This window comes from Natator depressus, chromosome 6 (assembly GCF_965152275.1).
Source record: "Natator depressus isolate rNatDep1 chromosome 6, rNatDep2.hap1, whole genome shotgun sequence".
In the NCBI taxonomy this organism is placed as follows: domain Eukaryota; kingdom Metazoa; phylum Chordata; order Testudines; family Cheloniidae; genus Natator; species Natator depressus.
In genome coordinates this window covers 16,122,391-16,140,243 of record NC_134239.1, presented here as the reverse complement: position 1 = coordinate 16,140,243, position 17,853 = coordinate 16,122,391, and the positions used below count along the sequence as shown (strand labels likewise).

The window sequence follows — 17,853 nt, the reverse complement described above, 5'->3', positions numbered from 1 at the left end:
CGGGGCTGGAAAAGCAAGAGGCTGTGGGTCAGGTTGAAGAGACATTGGGAGAGCTGCATGTGGAGGGAGCTCAGGGCTGGCATATCAGGAGGCTGCAGATTGAGATTGGGAGCCTCAGCAGAAGATAGGTTTCAGAGTAACAGCCGTGTTAGTCTGTATTTGCAAAAAGAAAAGGAGGACTTGTGGCACCTTAGAGACTAACCAATTTATTTGAGCATAAGCTGTCGTGAGCTACAGCTAACTTCGTCGGATGCATACTTGCATAATGACTTAGCCACTCCAAGTCTCTATTCAAGCCTAAGTTAATTGTATCCAATTTGCAAATGAATTCCAATTCAGCAGTCTCTCACTGCAGTCTGGATTTGAAGTTTTTTTGTTGTAATATCGCAACTTTCATGTCTGTAATTGCGTGGCCTGAGAGATTGAAGTGTTCTCCGACTGATTTATGAATGTTATAATTCTTGACATCTGATTTGTGTCCATTTATTCTTTTACGTAGAGCATCTTGTGTCTTTGGTGTTTTTTCCTCTCCCTTTTTCTGTTTGCCTTGTTTTGTCACCTGTAATTGCCAACCTGTGGAGGAGAATACAACTGCAGCAACAAAGTACCTCTTACATGCTATGTTCCCTTCCTGCCTCCTCATCGGTGGAATGTGGGTCACCCCGCCCACCAGAGAGAAACAATTCACTACAATGCTCTTATAGTCCTTTATTCTACTGTTGGTAAGATTAGAGACGAGAGGGTGAGTTTGGGGTGGGGAATAGTATGTGTCCATTAAGGTCCCAGCAGCAATAAGGGTCACTAGACTGACTCGCATTGTTGGGGCTCTGGAGAAACAGATACTCTCCGGGGTCAGGGTTCCATGGCAGTGTCCCGGGGATGGTGCTATGTTCATGCCACGGGGGCCACGCCCACCTAGTTGTTGGCCCTGTCGAAGACAACGTAGTACTGGCGGATGAAGACATCTCCGAGGATCCAGAGGTCTCCAGAGGTGGTGGGGAGGTTGATGCCTTCAAAACTGGGAGATCAAGAGCCTGAGTTCTGCACTAGGGTAAAATGGGACATGGGTTATTGGGCTGGAACTTCAATGACCCCTTGAGTTATTATCCTGCAGGGAGTGCACATGCCTGCACCTGCACCATCGTGGGATGGGATCTCACCACTGCTCCCAAGCTAAGGAGCGTTAGCCTGGGTCAGGCCTTGGCTTGGAGACTTTAAGGGACAGCTTGGGGATGCAAGCAGTGGGGTTGGTGAGTGAGGCCTGGATGCTCACAGGTATTTAGGGGCATAACTCCCATTGAGGTACCTTTGTGGATCTGGGCCTCAGTACAGTCCCAGTGCTTCAGCCTGAGGCTAAGGGGTGCAGCCTGTGAACTGGGAAGAAAAGCAAGGCCCTGATCACTTCTTTTCATCCCTTGAGGAGGCAAAGCGCGCTCTCTCCAGACTCCTGGCCAGATTCCAAAGGGAGCAATTACATTCTGCCACCAGAAATCCTGCTGTGATTATAAGTGGATTTGGGCTTCCCCACTGCCTGTCCCACCTACCAGTTGGTGTTGCTGTGTGCTGTTAAAGCAGCTTGCCTGTTCCTCCCCAGCGGGGAGCAAACTCTTATCATGGGGAAGGAACATCCTTCCTGATGCCCAGATGCCCATGCCCTGGAGCGCAAGGCAGCGATCTCTCTTGATCTAGCCTCCCAGCTGGGGAGCTGCTCATTTAATTCTCTCCTAGCCCCGTAAGGCCCCTGCCCTGGTGATCTCCTACGGTGGCCAGCTCTACAGGCTGCCTCGCTGCTCTTGCGGTATGTCACTGTGGGCCTGCCTTGATCTTGACTGTCCCTCCCCCTGGATCCATTTTTGGGAAGAGCTCTCTGCTGCCCCACTCTCATACTGGGGACAGACTCTGAGCTGCATCTCAGTGATGCTCCTGCAGGCCCATGCCGGCTGTGCAGGGGGCAATTGCCAGCATGCTCAGTGCAATGGCCTCAGGCACAAGCCTTCGCTAAGAGGCCCCGAGGCGGCTTTCTCAGCAGGACACTCACATCAGTGATGTAGGCACTGGCGGGCAGAGGGAACTCGATGCCGTTGATGGTGAAGACGATGTTGGGCAGGCTGCAGCTGATCTGCAGGGAGGGAGGCAACACACGGAGGAAAGGTTAGACACGTCTCGGGCACTAGGTTCTCCAATGAGAGAGATGGAGCATCACATCCGTGTGTAACAGACACCTCTAGAAGCATCTCTCCCTTCTCCCTGCCCTTACCGTGCCATCGCTGGCGCCGATGTAGGAGTTGATGTTGGAGATGCCAGAAGAGGGCCCAGCCAGCAGAGAAGTGCCAGTGTCAATGATAGCCTGGCAGCCACCAGACCAAGCGATGGTTTCGCTGTTCATGGTGATGCTGGAAGAGAGAGAGTCAGGGGGAACGTTCCCAGTAACACTCCCGATTTCATTCCCACTCAGCCCATGAGCCAGCAGCGAGAGGCCTGCAGGGTGGAGTTGCCTCTCACCCCGCCCCCCCACCCTCCTTGCTACAACCGCCAAGAACTTTCCCCTGATGTTTCAGCCTCAACCTTCTTGGCTATTGCCCATCGCTCATCGTCCTACAACCTTCTGGGACTGTGACCGATCTAGCCTGGGGGTCACAATCAGAGGTCAAGGGGTTGTGCCCACCCTGCCCTGTACTTTATTGCTAAGCAGAGCGGGCCAGATGAGGGTTCCTGGTGTGGATGAGGTGGAGAACCACTGATCTAACCTTCTCACTGGTGATTCCCTTTCCTGTAGCTCCAAGGAAGGCGTGATTCTGACTCCTTTGTCTCTTGTCTTGTCTAGACTCTGTAATTTGAGCTTCCCCAGGCTCCCGCATGCATCTCCTTTTGCCTGTCTCCTCAAGGTGGCCGATGAAGGGGAAGGACCAAGGGGTGGGAGACACCTGTCCATGGTGATTTGCCAGTAAGTCTCAGCAGAGAGGGGGATCTAGTTGAGGTTCCCAGAGTAGTAAGATGAGTCGATGCCGCCGAACATCACAAAGCTCCCGTTCTGGTCGTCCCTAGAGAAGGGAGAGGGGAGAGTCGAAGCAGATGTATGAATGGCTGGCTGGCAAGTCAATAGCAAACGCTCTGTCTGAACATAATAATGGCCATACTGGGTCAGACCAAAGGTCCATCTAGCCCAGTATCCTGTCTTTCGACAGTGGCCAATGCCAGGTGCCCCAGAGGGAATGAACAGAACTGAATCAACAAGTCATCCATCCTCTGTTGCCGTTCCCAGCTTCTGGCAAACAGAGGCTAGGGACACCATCCCTGCCCATCCTGGCTAATAGCCATTGATGGACCTATCCTCCATGAACTTATCGAGTTTCTTTTTGAACCCTTCCCTATTAGAGAAAGCCACAGCTGGGCAGTGCTGGGATACAGTCAGAGCTGGGCACATCAGTGTCTAGTAGTGGTGAAAGGACATGATGGTTGCCTGGGCGGGGCACCTCTACCCCTACTTTGATAACTGTCTCGTGCCAGGTCTCAAAAGCTAAGCAGGGCAGGGCCTGCCCTAAAATTGGATGAGAGACCTCCAAGGAAAGGCCCAGGTGTTTGAGGCAGTGGTGGCAGGTGCAGCTGTTCCCTCTGAGTCAGTACTGAGCAGTCTGGTGTTAGAAGGTGATGAGCCAGGGAGTCATGTGGATGATGTGGGGCACTTCCCCTCCAGGAGTCAGTCTAATACTGATGACCTGCAGTGGGTGTAGAGAGGTCCCTGATGCTTTAATGTAATCGTTAGAGGCACTAGTGTTCACTTCTGCTCCCAAAATGTACATCACCAGCATGGAATGGCTGCCTTGTTCCATCCGAGATCGCTGTGTTTTGGGAATTCTGATGCAAACATTGCAGGGCTCACTGAATGTGAGAGGTGCTGAATCTCACTGCAGCAGATGGGCTGTTTCCAGCCCTGATTTACGAGCTCAGGTAGACAGAGGAGAGGTACTGGGACACCACACCCTCGTTCATCATGTTGTCAAAGACAGGGGTGGCTCCAGAGGAGGAGCTGCTGGGGAAGGCCAGAACCAGGATCCCATCAAAGGGGGAGTAGTAGAGGAAGGAGCCGGGCTTGGTCTCGCTCAGGCCAAAGATCTGACTGGTGTCCACAATGCCTCCAACCTTAGAGGAGGGATGGGGATAATCAGACACACCCTACACCCTGGGAGAAGCTGCCAAGTCTACCTTAGAGTCTTTACAGCGTGCAAGTTCTCAGAGGCTACCATGCCCTGAACTGTGCTCTCTCCCCCATGATTGGCTTCATTGTCTCTTCTCTTCCCTTTCTCTATTCCTGTCTCCCAGTTCACAGCCAGTGGAGTTCCTGCTTTAGCTCTGCAGATGCATCCTGTCCTTCGAATTCCTAATCATTTCCCTTCTCTGCTCCAGGGGCTTTGATCCTTTCTTGTGATTTACCTGGACGGTGTCGTAGCCCAGGATTCCAGTCATGCTGCCGGTGCCATACTGGATGGAGACGTCCTCACTGGTGGCCTCGTAGGTGGAGGAGTCTGATGGGTTGAAGCGATTGTGGTCTTCTGCAAGTACAGAAGAGTCAAATGGTCACAGACCGACACTTGTAACTCTCCCCATGTGTTGTATGGGAGACTAGTGAGGCTGTGAATTCTTTGGTGGGGGGAGGGTGCTTATGCACTGCAGTGCTCAGCATTGCAATGCTTAGGTCCCGTTGTGAATCTAGCTCCTGGGCTTCCTAGAAACCATTCCCCTCCTCTGACACTGTACAATTGGACAATCCACAGACAGTGGAAGGAAACCTATTCATATCTGGCTTCCACGGTAGCTGGAAACTGATGATTTTTTTAATTTCAAAAACATCTGATTTTAAACAATGTAAATACATTTTTCTTTTAAAAAATAATACTTTAAAATTAAAGTTTAAATTATGACAACATATGTGCAAGTCTAAACTTACTAAAATCTATTAAAATCAGTTAAATTAAATAAAAAATTACTATTAAGTAGTGCATATTTGTTGCTGAAGTTTTAAAGATAGACCACTGAACTGGTGGATTTCACTGGCTCAGCAGCTGGAACTAGACTTGGTTGAAGTGCTAAACCAGCTTTTCACAGCAGTAGCCTCTTCCGCAGGTGCAGAGAGAATATTTTCTTCATGTCAGTTCATACAGCTAGTTCAGTTCACTGACTAGTTCATTCTAACTTAAGAAATTGACTGGGAGTTATAAAAGCAAGACAGCTTGTTTTCCTTTCCCAATAAAAAGTAAGTGTGAGAGGATGAAATCTAAAATCTTGGAAGGACATGGTGACCAGAAACAATCAGTTTAATTCACTGACTACACATAAGAACATAAGAATGGCCCTACTGGGTCAGACCAAGGGTCCATCTAGCCCAGTATCCTGTATTCTGATAGTGGCCAGTGCCAGGTGCCCCAGAGGGAATGAACAGAACAGGTAATCGTCAGGTGATCCATCCCCTGTCGCTCATTCCCAGCTTCTGGCCAACAGAGGCTAGGGACACCATTCCTGCCCATCCTGGCTTATAGCTATTGATGGACCTATCCTCCATGAATTTATCTAGTTCTTTTTTGAACCCTGTTATGGTCTTGGTCTTCACAACATCCTCTGCAAGGAGTTCCACAGGTTCACTGTACATTGTGTGAAAAAATACTTCCTTTTATATGTTTTAAACCTGCTGCCTATTAATTCCATTTGGTGATCCCTAGTTCTTGTGTTATGAGAAGTAGTAAACAACACTCTCTTATCTCCTTTCTCTACACCAGTCATGATTTTATAGACCTCAATCGTATCTCCCCATAGCTGTCTCTTTTCCAAGCTGAAAAGTCCCATTCTTATTAATCTCTCCTCATACGGAAGCTGTTCCATACCCCTGATCATTTTTGTTGCCCTTTTCTGAACCTTTTGCAATTCCAAGATATCTTTTTTGAGATGGGGCAACCACATCTGTACACAGTATTCAAGATGTGGGCGTACCATGGATTTATATAGTGGCAATGTGATATTTTCTGTCCTATTATCTATCCCTTTCTTAATTATTCCCAGCATTCTGGTCACTTTTTTCACTGCCACTGCACATTGAGTGGATATTTTCAGAGAACTATCCACAATGACTCCAAGATCTCTTTCTTGAGTGGTAACAGCTAATTTAGACCCCATCATTTTATATGTATAGTTGGCATCATGCTTTCCAATGTGCATTACTTTGCATTTATGTTAGCCGATGGCCAGGGATGTTTGGTGAGGTGCCAGCTATGCCCGTTTATACCATCCGTGACTTTAACCGCTAGGACGCACTGTCCCTTCGCGGCGGGCAGCCCGGGCTAGGCTGACGGATGCCCCAAGGTCCTAACCACCCGTGACTTTAACTGCTAGAGCTCAGAGCTCCTTCGCAGCGGGCAGTCAACACTGACTGACAGGTGCCCCAATGGCAGCACTAAGAGCCTCTCCACACCCGTGACTTTAACTGCTAGAGCTCAGAGCTCCTTCGCAGCGGGCAGTCAGGATTGACTGACAGGTGCCCCAAGAGTTTGCCCCGTGGAGGCGGCACAACTCAACGCTAGGCTCTTAGTACTCTCACCTAATGGCCAGGCTTTATAGCCAAAACGGCTGAGGTTCTTTAATTGTGTTGGCTGCTTCACAGTAAACCAGAGAAACAAGTCAGGCTTATGCACAAATGGTTACCAAAATTTATTAAACTAGATTCTAATCATGTGGTTACAAAATTGCTAGTGCCTACTTATTTAAATGTAGAGATGTTACACACACAAACAAGTTACAAAACTGAAGCTACAATCCCAAAGAAAGAAAACAAAGTATAGAGCTCTATTTCAAAATATGTGTACACTAAAGATAGGAGATCAGGTGTGGGTGCTTCTTACCCTCCTCGCATCTCTCGATTCCAGCCGTGCCAAGCCAAGATCGGTCACTCAATTCCGCGGAAAGACGAATAAGGGACAAGGCTTAGGGACCCTCTTAGCTGCAGAAGCCTTGGGAGGCTGTCACTTATCTGACCAGCAGATAGATAGTGAAAAGCACTCAAAAATCATGGTGCTGTAGGTCCCCTACTTATACCTCTGTACTCCTTTATTCTCTTTCTCCTTTCTTATGCCAAATTGGGGCTGGTCTATCTGGGTGACGCAAGCTCTCGCAAGAGTAGTTTACACTTGCAAGGGAGAGAAACAATAAGTGTCAACTACTGGACATTCCTTTTATTAGGGTAAATATTTTCCCACCTAGGATGTTGGTGTGTGTGCATCATGCTGTTTAGTAGGGGCTAAGAGCCATGTCTGTCACAGCGCCTCTGCCTGCTGTGAGCCCAATTGTTGTATATGTTCCCAGAGGCACATTGTAGCAGCACACCTGTGCTTCTCTCAGCTTCAAAGGCTGTGCTGGAATTCATGTTAAGTGCCCTGTGGTTTTGGCTTCCGTTTCCCAGCAATGCTGGTCTGGGGGGGGCGGGGGGGGCTGGCTGTCTGGCTACAATTTATCAACATTAAATTTCATCTGCCATTTTGTTGCCCAGTCACCCAGGTTTAAGAGATCCTTTTCTAGCTCTTCGCAGCCTGCCTGGGTCTTAACTATCTTTAGTAGTTTTGTATCATCTTTAAATTTTGCCACCTCACTGTTTACCCCTTTTTCCAGATCATTTTTGAATATGTTGAATAGGACTGGTCCCAGAACAGACCCCTGGGGGACACCACTTTTTACCTCTCTCCATTCTGAAAACTGAGCATTTATACCTACCCTCTGTTTCCTATCTTTTAACCAGTTGCCAATCCATGAGAGTACCTTCTCTTTTATCCCGTGGCAGCTTCCTTTGCATAAGAGCCTCTGCTGAGGAACCTTGTCAAAGGCTTTCTGAAAATCTAAGTGCACTATGTCCACTGGATCCCCTTGGTCCACATGCTTGTTGACCCCCTCAAAGAATTCTAGTAGATTGGTGAGGCATAGTTTCCCTTTACTAATACCATGTTGACTCTTCCTCAGTAAATTATGTACATCTATGTCTGACAATATTGTTCTTTATGATCGTTTCAACCAGTTTGCCCAGTACTGAAATCAGGCTTATAGGCCTGTAATTGCCAGGATCACCTCGGGAGCCCTTTTTAAAAATTGACGTCACATTAGCTATCCTCCAGTCCTCTGGTACAGAAGCTGATTTAAATGCTAGGTTACAGACTACAGTTAGTAGTTCTGCAATTTCACATTTGAGTTCCTTCAGAACTCTTGGGTGAATACCATCTGGTCCTGGTGACTCATTGCTGTTTAATTTATCAATTTGTTCCAAGACCTCCTCTAATGATACCTCAATCTGGGACAGTTCCTCAGATCTGTCACCTAAAAAGAATGGCTCAGGTCTGGGAATCACCCTCACATCCTCAGCCGTGAAGACTGATGCAAAGAATTCATTTAGTTTCTCCACAATGGCCTTATTGCTAACACTTCCTTTGTTTAATACATTGTTAATTTTAAATGCAAATTGTTTTAATAAACTTTTTTCTTAGCTATCCAGCACATTTAAGATCGTTTTATTTTACTAATAATTTTTAAAAGCTTTTTTTTTTTTTTCATTTTCAATCAAATTCCAATTACCATGTAAAGGTGAACACATGCTTCAAGTAACAAGATTAATCAGCTAGCAAAATGAAAAATGCATCCTTCACCATTTTCTCATAATTAAAAAATGTACAAATAAATGTATGTTAAGGTCTATAAGTGGTTACACTCAATATATACAGATTTATTTCTCTTCTTGATTAGAAAGAGGAAGTATCAATTTTAGGGTAAAAGCTATAATTAGTTGCAAATCAAGGTGTTTTAATGGTTACCAACAAAAAACAACTTCCTGCAGGAAAATAACTAAAAAGTACAAATGCAAAGCAAGATTAAAATCAGTGATTTCAATCAAGGTTTCCTCATTGCTGATTTAAATCTCTCTGATTTCAATCAAACCACCCAGATGGCGTGTCAAGGCAAGAGGTGTTGCAGGTAACTTACTGCAGGCTGGGCTGGAGCAGTACACAGAGGGCACCCAGAGGTTGGAGGAGCCGGTGTTGAAGAGGACAGAGAAATCCTGGGCTGGGGTGCTGATGGAAACGGTTCCAAATACTCGATCTGCCAAAGCAAGGCAAAGAATGATGTATCTGTGCAGTAGGTGATTGCCTCTGATTTCATGCAGCTAAGCAATGCAAGGCTTGGTCTGTAGCTGGATGGGTGACTGATAGGTTAAAGGCTAGTGCTTGGGTTGGGGCTGGCAGCTCATCAATCAGCTGACATGGTAACAAACAGCCTGTTTTGTGGAGGGCTAGCTCAGTGGTTTGAGCATTGGCGTGCTAAACCCAGGGTTGTGAGTTCAATCCTTGAGGGGGCCATTTAGGGATCTGGGGCAAAAATTGGGGATTGGTCCTGCTTTGAGCAGGGGGTTGGACTAGATGACCTCCTGAGGTCCCTTCCAACCTTGATATTCTATGATTCTAAAGAGAGGGAACCATTGCCATCCAAGGGCTAGATCCTCAGCTGGTGTAAACCGGCATAGTTCCACCAGCTGATTTACAGCAGTTGAGGATCTGGGCTAGGGTGGCCTTGCTAAAGGCTCAGCCTGAGCTGCTGTTTCTCTGCCATCACTTTGCCCAGCAGGGCTCCTAGGACCTGCTGGCATCTGATGCACAGAGTTGTTTATCCCCAGTTTCCATCAATCTCAGTGTATTGGAAGCGGGGAGCCAGCAGACCTGGGAGTTCTATTCCCAGTGCTCTTCTTAATCCCATCCAATCATAGCTGGGGGCTGGATGGCCCAGCATGGGGGCTGGGGAAGGTTCCTGGCAGCAGCAAGGGAAGTGCTTGGTTGGAAGCACATGAGTGGGGGAGTGGGTTGGGGCACTTTTGGGAAGAGAGAGAGAGATCAGCTGTTGGCAGAGAAGTGGGAAGCTTTGATGAGGAGAGGGAGGCTGAAAAACCTGCTCTCCTGCCATACTCATGTCCATGCAGTTTGTTAGGGGCTCGCTGGCATCCTCGTTGGTCAGGCTGGGGAAATACTTGGAGGCCAGGTTGTAAGGGTGTTTCTTCAGGAAATCCTCCAGCAAGCCATGTTCCTTAAGGTTCTGCCTTAGGGATTTCCCCTTCTTCAGGGAGACCCTAATCAACAAGGGTGGGGAGAGAGACTGATCAATAAGAAATAAACAATAGACAAGCCTTGTGTTCAGGGAATACCGTGCAGTCCGACTCTTACACTGCACGGGACCCCTTTTTATAGCTGGGATTAGCACAGGGTTTAGGTGAGTTGGGTGACCAGTGCACTAAAAGTCAGTGTGAGTTGGGCATATAATTCCCGTAGGACGCTTGGAAACTCCTGGCCCATGTGTAACTAGCACTGAGAGGGCCTAGTATGCTGGGAGCTGTACTAATACATTGTATAAGACAGTCCCCTGTCCTATAGATCTTACTGATGAAATAGACAAGGTGGACAAAGGACATATGTTCATTTTTATCCAGAGAACTGAGGCCCAGAGAGACTCAGTCACTAGGTCACACAGGGAGTCTGTGGTAGAGCTGGAAATGAACCTAGATTTTCCAAATCCTGTTCCAGTATTGTAACCATAAGCCCATCCTTCCTCATACCTCTGCTATGCCATACAGCCAAGGGGTAGTTCCCACCTGCTGCCTATTAAAGAATGAAGTATTGAGGAGAGAGATGTAGGAGCTGCTGCTGCTGCTAAGGGAACATTGCTCTGTAGAAAGCTGAGCTCAGAATCCCAATGTTTCTTGTTCCCCCCTGCACTCACTTTGTCACCCGGCACTGAGAAAGCACCACCAGACGGAGGAGCAGAAGCCACTTCATGATGTCCCTGTGCACCCAAACTGGTGGGGAAAGGACAGTGTGAGTGCTAAATGCAGCGCAACGCCGGGATGCTGCTCCTTATATGCACATAGTGCGGAGCCTTTCCTATCCCATCAGTGACCCTGATAAGAAATGCAAACCTTCCTGGTAAGATTGTCCAAGATGTCCTTGAAAGAAAGGTCTGGAGAACACTCCAAGTTCACAGATCTCCACCTTCACTTGGCAGTGACCTGAAAATGGGGGCATCTTCTAGAGGGAAGGGGTGAGAGTTAGGGGAGGTTTCCCGGCTGAGCTTTGAAAAGAAATGATGCTGGGTTGTTTTAAAGAGCAAACAGGAGGCACAGAGGAATTGGAATGGGATATAGAGGTATTCACCTCCAGGTCACTGGTTCCAGTTTGGCCCCCAGTTGTAAAACAGCCATGTAGTGGGAACTGGTGTCTCTATGGGAACTGAGATATGAAGCTTTACACCTCTAGCTCATTGGTATGAATCTGAGCCCAGGTCAGCGCAAGGAGCTGAAGTTAGTGGACAGGGAAATAGGATGCATGGCATGGTACGGTCTGAGTAACTGGTTGACTCAGAGGATATGGAGCCGTTCACCTCTATGGCACTGGTCCAGCTCACTCAGTTCAGTAGAAAAAATCTTTGTCAACCCTGTGGATGAAATATGCTGATGGTCTTTGTGAATTTCCTAGTGACACATGTCAGGGAAGGAAAGGATCAGGTGTGAAGACTCGGTTTGGGTGTGGGTAGATGAATGGCTGAATCTAGTTGGCAGCTGGTATCAAGTGGAGTGCCCCTGGGGTCAGTTTTGTTCAACATCTTCATTAATTATTTGGATGATGGGATGGATTGCACCCTGAGCAAGTTTGAAGATTACACGAAACTGTGGGGAGAGGTAGATACGCTGGGGTGTAGGAATAGGGTCCAGAGTGACCTAGACAAATTGGAGGATTGGGCCAAAAGAAATCTGATGAGGTTCAACAAGGACAAGTGCAGAGTCCTGCACTTAGGACGGAAGAATCCCATGCACTGCTACAGGCTGGGGACTGACTGGCTAACCGGCAGTTCTGCAGAAAAGGACCTGGGGATTACAGTGGATGAGAAGCTGGATATAAATCAACAGTGTGCCCTTGTTGCCAAGAAAGCTAATAGCATATTGGGCTGCATTAGTAGGAGCGTTGCCAGTATATCGAGGGAAGTGCTATTCCCCTCTATTCGGTACTGGTGAGGCCACATCTGGAGTATTGCGTTAGGGAGGTGGTGGAATCTCCATCCATAGAGGTTTTTAAGGCCCGGCTTGACAAAGCCCTGACTGGTAGGATTTAGTTGGGGTTGGTCCTGCTTTGAGTAGTGGGTTGGACTAGATGACCTCCTGCGATCTCTTCCAACCCTAATCTTCGATGATTCTATGATTCTATGAATGTGATGTGACTGCCTTCAACAAGTCTGAGGGCAAATGGTAAGTTGTGGTTGGGAATGACAGGACTAAGGCATTGGAGGGCTACGGAGTCAACCAGCGGAGGAGAAGAGGGAAGAGATGTCCAGCCCTGGTTGGGTAGAGGGTAAGTTCACCATGACGTAGAGTTTAGGGGGAGAGAAAAGGAGATCCTGGTTGGCCCCCAAACTGGAGCGCGATTACCTGCACCGGGAGCAGATCATGGGCTCAAGTCCCCATGGCTGGGACGTGTGGGGAGGCCTCGCTGCTTAGCCCTGTCACTGCAGCCATCCTATTCCTGGCAGGAAGCCATCCACGGACTTGGGCACCAGGCCATGTGCCCACATGCTAGGAGCAGCTGCTCTGCCTGAAATCACAATGAGAATCCCATGAGATTAGACAACAGCATTTAACTTTCCATTTAGCACTATCCACTCCTAACCCTGTGGGGACAAGCAAACACCAGGGGAAGATTGAGGTTTTCATGTGACTAGGAGTAAAGTCGCCTTAGGCCAGTGACAACCCTAACAAAGGGGCCTAGAACTGGGCAGGTCTGACCTTGCTACTCTGTGTATAAAAACTTATCAGTTCGAACAAGTTTATCTGAGCAGAACTGGTCCTGAAAATCAGCTTATCCGATGTCCCCTGTTGCCCCACAGTGAGGTCCTGGCCTCTGGCGTTAGTCTCGCAAATGGGCAAATATTTTCCATTCCCTGCTCCAGATTTTTCAACAAAGAGGTGAAATAGATCTCAGATTTAGAGAAGAGAGGTTTTCTTTGAGATGTCTGACACCAGAGAGACAATACAGGCACCTCGTTGCACCCTGAAGCAGTAAGGATTAATCCTGCCCTATAGCACCCCCTTCTTTTCCAGTCTTGGGTCTCCACACAGCTCTGCGAATGCCTCTCAAATTAGACCTGGTTATAATAGGCCTGGGGTATGAAACACACACACAGCACTGCTAAAGCGCCTCCTGAGTGACAGGCTGCCCTGCTATTCCAGCCTTTAGTCTGACACATCCACAGCTCTTCTGATGCCCCTCAGTCCTGACCTGCAACTCCCTGTGCTAGTTTATAATATAGTCTCTTCTATAGAAAGTTGGCTGATCACAACCAATTGTGCTATTCCCTTTGCAGAATTCCTTGCAGCCTGCAAGAATTTGTGACTGATTTGAGGATGGAGAGCTGAACGTGTAAGTTTGGGGAGGCTAAAACTGAGTCTCTGATAAGAGACCAGATTGGGACTGAGATCGGGAACATATATCTCAGAGACTACTGGAAGAGCCATAATTAACCCGTGACAAATCTGTCAGAATTTGTCAAGCAATTGAAGTCACCCAGTCCAGAAGGAAGATTTTGGAGGGTGGGCAGTGCTCTGATACTGTGGACATGGTAGAGAATCCAAAATACTGCAAGAAAAGAGACCTGAGGCAGAAAAGGATGGAGACTTCCAAGTCAGAGTTCTGAAAAAAGAGCACATGGCTTGTGCTGGTTGCCACAGTGTGTACAGCTCCAAGATAATGCCCGGCATGTGGGAAAAAGATGCAAGAAATGCAATGGATTCCATCATGTTGCAAGAGTTTGCAAGGACCATTAAAAAAAACCCCAACAGCTTTCCAGTCAAAATGTTGACTGTGATTGCCAGAGCTACTCCTCAGGGTGAGACCCTGTAGCAAGTAATGCAGAGTGGTATGGAGAGCATATTCCCAGTCCCTATTTTTGAGTTCAGAGGGAGCTGTCAGTACCAGATGGGACTATGTTTAAAGGAATCAGGATGGTGCTTCATAAGATGGTACAGTAAAATGTGTTATGAAGGAGAAATGAAGGTGATTTAGGAACTGAGAAATCTAAGAGAAGCCTGGAAAAGTTTTACACTGGCCTCAAATGAACAGCAACATTGAGGAAGCCATCAAGGCTTGTCGTATGTGCCAAAAGTTCAGGCAAAAGTCTAGGAAAAGGGCCAGTGTTGGTGGCACAGGAATAATTGGCCCCCTGGAGCAAAGTAGGCAGAGATTTGTTATATTGGCTGGAAAAATCTCTGTCTTCATTCTAGACTATTCTCACTTTCCTGAGATAGCAAGGTTCATTAGTAGGACGGTTATAAGTGTTTGGAGGAGCGAGTTATATAAATGTTGTTTGTGAAGTGTTGTTGTTATTATGTTGTGGCTGGATATTGGGAATTGACCTTTCAGAGCATTCAGCTTCCCAGACACAGGAAGTCTGGGGGAGGAGCGCTGCAGAAGCAGAGACAGGTGGAACTCAGTGACTGAGTGAAGAGGGGCTCTTTCAAGCCCCTTGGGCCAGAGTGTTTCCTGAAGACCACACAGCCCTCCACCCAGACCAGGAGAAGGAAGAAACAGAGGCAGAGGCTCTAGAAGCTCTCAGAGCTACCTGGGCACCAAACCAGGTAGCATGGCAATTCTTGTGTTCCTCAAACTTGTTCCACTCTGGAGCTTTGTCAGGTTTAAATTCTTGTAATGGAGACATTTTCTGCTATTTCTGTAGGTGAACTCATGCATATTCATCAAATATTTAGATCAGGGCATTGAATCACTGGAATAGAATCTCCATGATTTCTAGACCTTCAGCCTTAACAGGGCCACCAGCGGGAGGTGATATGGTACACACAGCTTCACCCCCACAGGAAGCTGAAGGGAAGGGGGATCAGGTATAGATCTCTTATTGTGAATTGAAGGTCCTATGACAGAGAAGACCTCTATCCCCAAGTCCAATAATTGTTCCAGCCCTGACCTGGAAGGGTTACCTCAAAAGGTGGGAGAAAAGAGAGGACTGGTTTCTATGACCCATTTGATCTCTGGCTTTTTTACTGAGAAAAAGGGGCCCAATTGGTGCCCCTTATGATTAATTTATCTGGCAATGTGGGCACCTGTCCCACCAGGGTCTGGGACTGAGACCCCTCCCGTCCCCACTCATCTGACATAGGGGCCACCAAACATCCATCCCTTGATTTGGGCTCAGAATGTACCTAAGGGCCTAGAAGTGGAAGGCTCTGTATGCTAATCCCAGTGCTCCTGAGCCAGTTGTTCCCCAGTTTGTGGCCAGAGTGGACTGAGGCACAATGAGAAGCAAATGGCTCCATCTTCCATTCTTGAACTTGTCAGATGGTCAGTCCCCTTGGTTGTGATGCTTCTTAAAAGGGTCTTTATTTCAAGCCAGGAACTCCACCATACATGTTTATGATTTTTAAGCCCTAGTTAGTGGGTGGGGGAATGTGGCTCATGTGGTGTTTGCTTGTCAGGAATCTGGTAGTGCTAAATGGAAAGTAAAAGTTGTCAAATCTTTTGGGATTCTCATTCTTTTTCAGGCAGAACGGATGCTCCTGGTGCATGGCCTGGTACCCAAGTTCAGTGGATAGTCTTCTGAGAGGAACAGGATGGCTGAAGTACCAGGGCTAAGAAGTGAGACCTCCCCCACATCCCAGCCATTGGAACTTGAACCCATAATTTGCTCCTGGGCCAGGGCATCAGTCTCCAGGTTTGGGGCCATTCAGGATTTTCTCCTTTTCTCTCCCATAAGGTCTAAGTCATGGTGACCTTACCCTGTTCCCAAAGAGGACTGGACATCTGCTTCTTGCCCATCAACAGGGGCCTCTATGGGCAAGAAGCAGCCTTAACAGGGCCACCAGCGGGAGGCGATATGGTACACACAGCTTCACCCAGACAGGGAGATGAAGGGAAGGGGCATCAGGGATAGAACTCTCACAGTGAATTCAGCACTGGGGAAAGGTCCCGGACACAAAACTCCGGTATCCCCAGGTCCCTCAATCTGCTTCAGCCCTTACAGGAAGGGTGACCTCAAAAGGTGGGGGAAATGAAGGGGGATTGGTTTCTATGACCCATTTGATCTCTGGCTTATCTACTGAGATAAAGAGGCCCAATTAGTGCCCCTTATGATTAATTTGTCTGGAAATGTGGGCACCTGTCCCACCAGGGTCTGGGACTGAGACCCACCTCCTCTCCCCACTTATCAGACATAGGGACACCAAACATTCACCCCTTGACTTGGGCTCAGAGTAGTCCTAGAGGCCTAGAAATGGAAGGCTCTGTATGCTAATCCTAATGCTCCTGAGCCAGCTGGTTTCCCAGCTTGTGGCCAGATTGGACTGAGGCACAATGAGAAACAAACAGCTCCACCTTCTGTTCCTGAACTTGTCAGATGGCCAGTCACCTTGGTTGTGATGCTTCTTAAAAGGATCTTTATTTCAAGCCAGAAATTCCACCACACGGGTTTGTGGAGGGTTTATGATTATTAGGCCCTGATTAGTGGGTCGGGGAACGTGGTTTATGATGTGTTTGCTTGTCAGGAGCCTGGCAGTGCTAAATGGCAAGTAAACATTGTTGTCAATTCTGATAGGATTCTTATGGTTATTTCAGGTAGAGCAGCTGCTCCTGGAGTATGGCATAGATCCAACTCCTGTGGATATTCTCCTGCCAGGAACAGGATGGCTGCAGTTCAGGGCTAAGAAGTTAGGCCACCCCACCCATTCAGGGAATTTGGACTTGAACCTATCATCCGTTCCAGGGCCAGGGAATCAGACTCCAGGTTGGGGGCCATCCAGGATCTCCTCCTTTTCTCTCCCCCTCAGGTCTAAGTCATGGTGACCTTACCCTCCGTGACATCTGCTTCCTTCTTACCTTTCAACAGTGGCCTCCATAGCCCACCAATACCTTAGCCCTGTCATTCCAAAGCACAACTTACAATTTGCCCTCAGACACATTGAAGGTAGTCATGTCACACTCACCCACCATCCCTCTATCTACTCACTCCCAAACAAGTAATCACACCCCATCCTTCCCTACCCTCAACTGTCCCTCTAGAAGATGGATGGAGATCACCAACATATTTCACCCAAGCGCTGTCAGGCAACAAACACTTTTGCTATTGAACTAGGTGAGCGAGAACCTAGAGGTGAAAGGCTCCATATCGAATTCCTGAGTCAGACAGTCGCTCAGACTGTGGCATGCCCTACATCCTATTTCCCAGTCCCCTGCCTTTAGCTCTTTGTGCTGACCTGGGCTCAGATTGAGACGAAACTACCTCGAGGCGTAAAGCTCCATATCCCAGTTCTCATCAAGAAACCAGTTACTCACTACATGGCTGTATTGTAACTGGTGCCCAAAGTGTGGAAGGCTCCAGTCCCATTGAGGTACCCACTCTCACAACATGGGGCCAGACTGGAATGAAGAACCAAGCAGTGAATGTCTCCGTATCCCATTCAGTTCTTCTGTGCCTTATGTCCCATTCTTTAAAGCAACCCACAGGCATTGCTTTTCAAAGCTTAGACGTCCCTGAACTCTCACACCTTCCCTCTAGATGATGCCCCATTTTCGGGTCACAGCCAAGTGAAGGTGGAAATCTATGGACTTTTAGTGTTCTCCAAAATTTTGTTAAAGGACATTTTGGAAGATCTTATCGGGAAAATTTACATTTCTTATCAGGGTTATTAATTTGCTAAGAAAAGGTCTGGGCTGTGTGTTTATAAGAAGCAGCACCCAGGCATTTCTCTACATTCGCCACTCATCACCACTAGCTTGCGTTTCAGAAAACATC

General features: G+C 47.8%; 1 pseudogene; it reads right to left on the bottom strand.

The window, feature by feature from the left end:
* Positions 1–891: 891 nt before the first annotated feature.
* Positions 892–10,844, bottom strand: LOC141988716 (pepsin A-like; annotated as a pseudogene).
* Between the last annotated feature and the right edge of the window lie 7,009 nt (positions 10,845–17,853).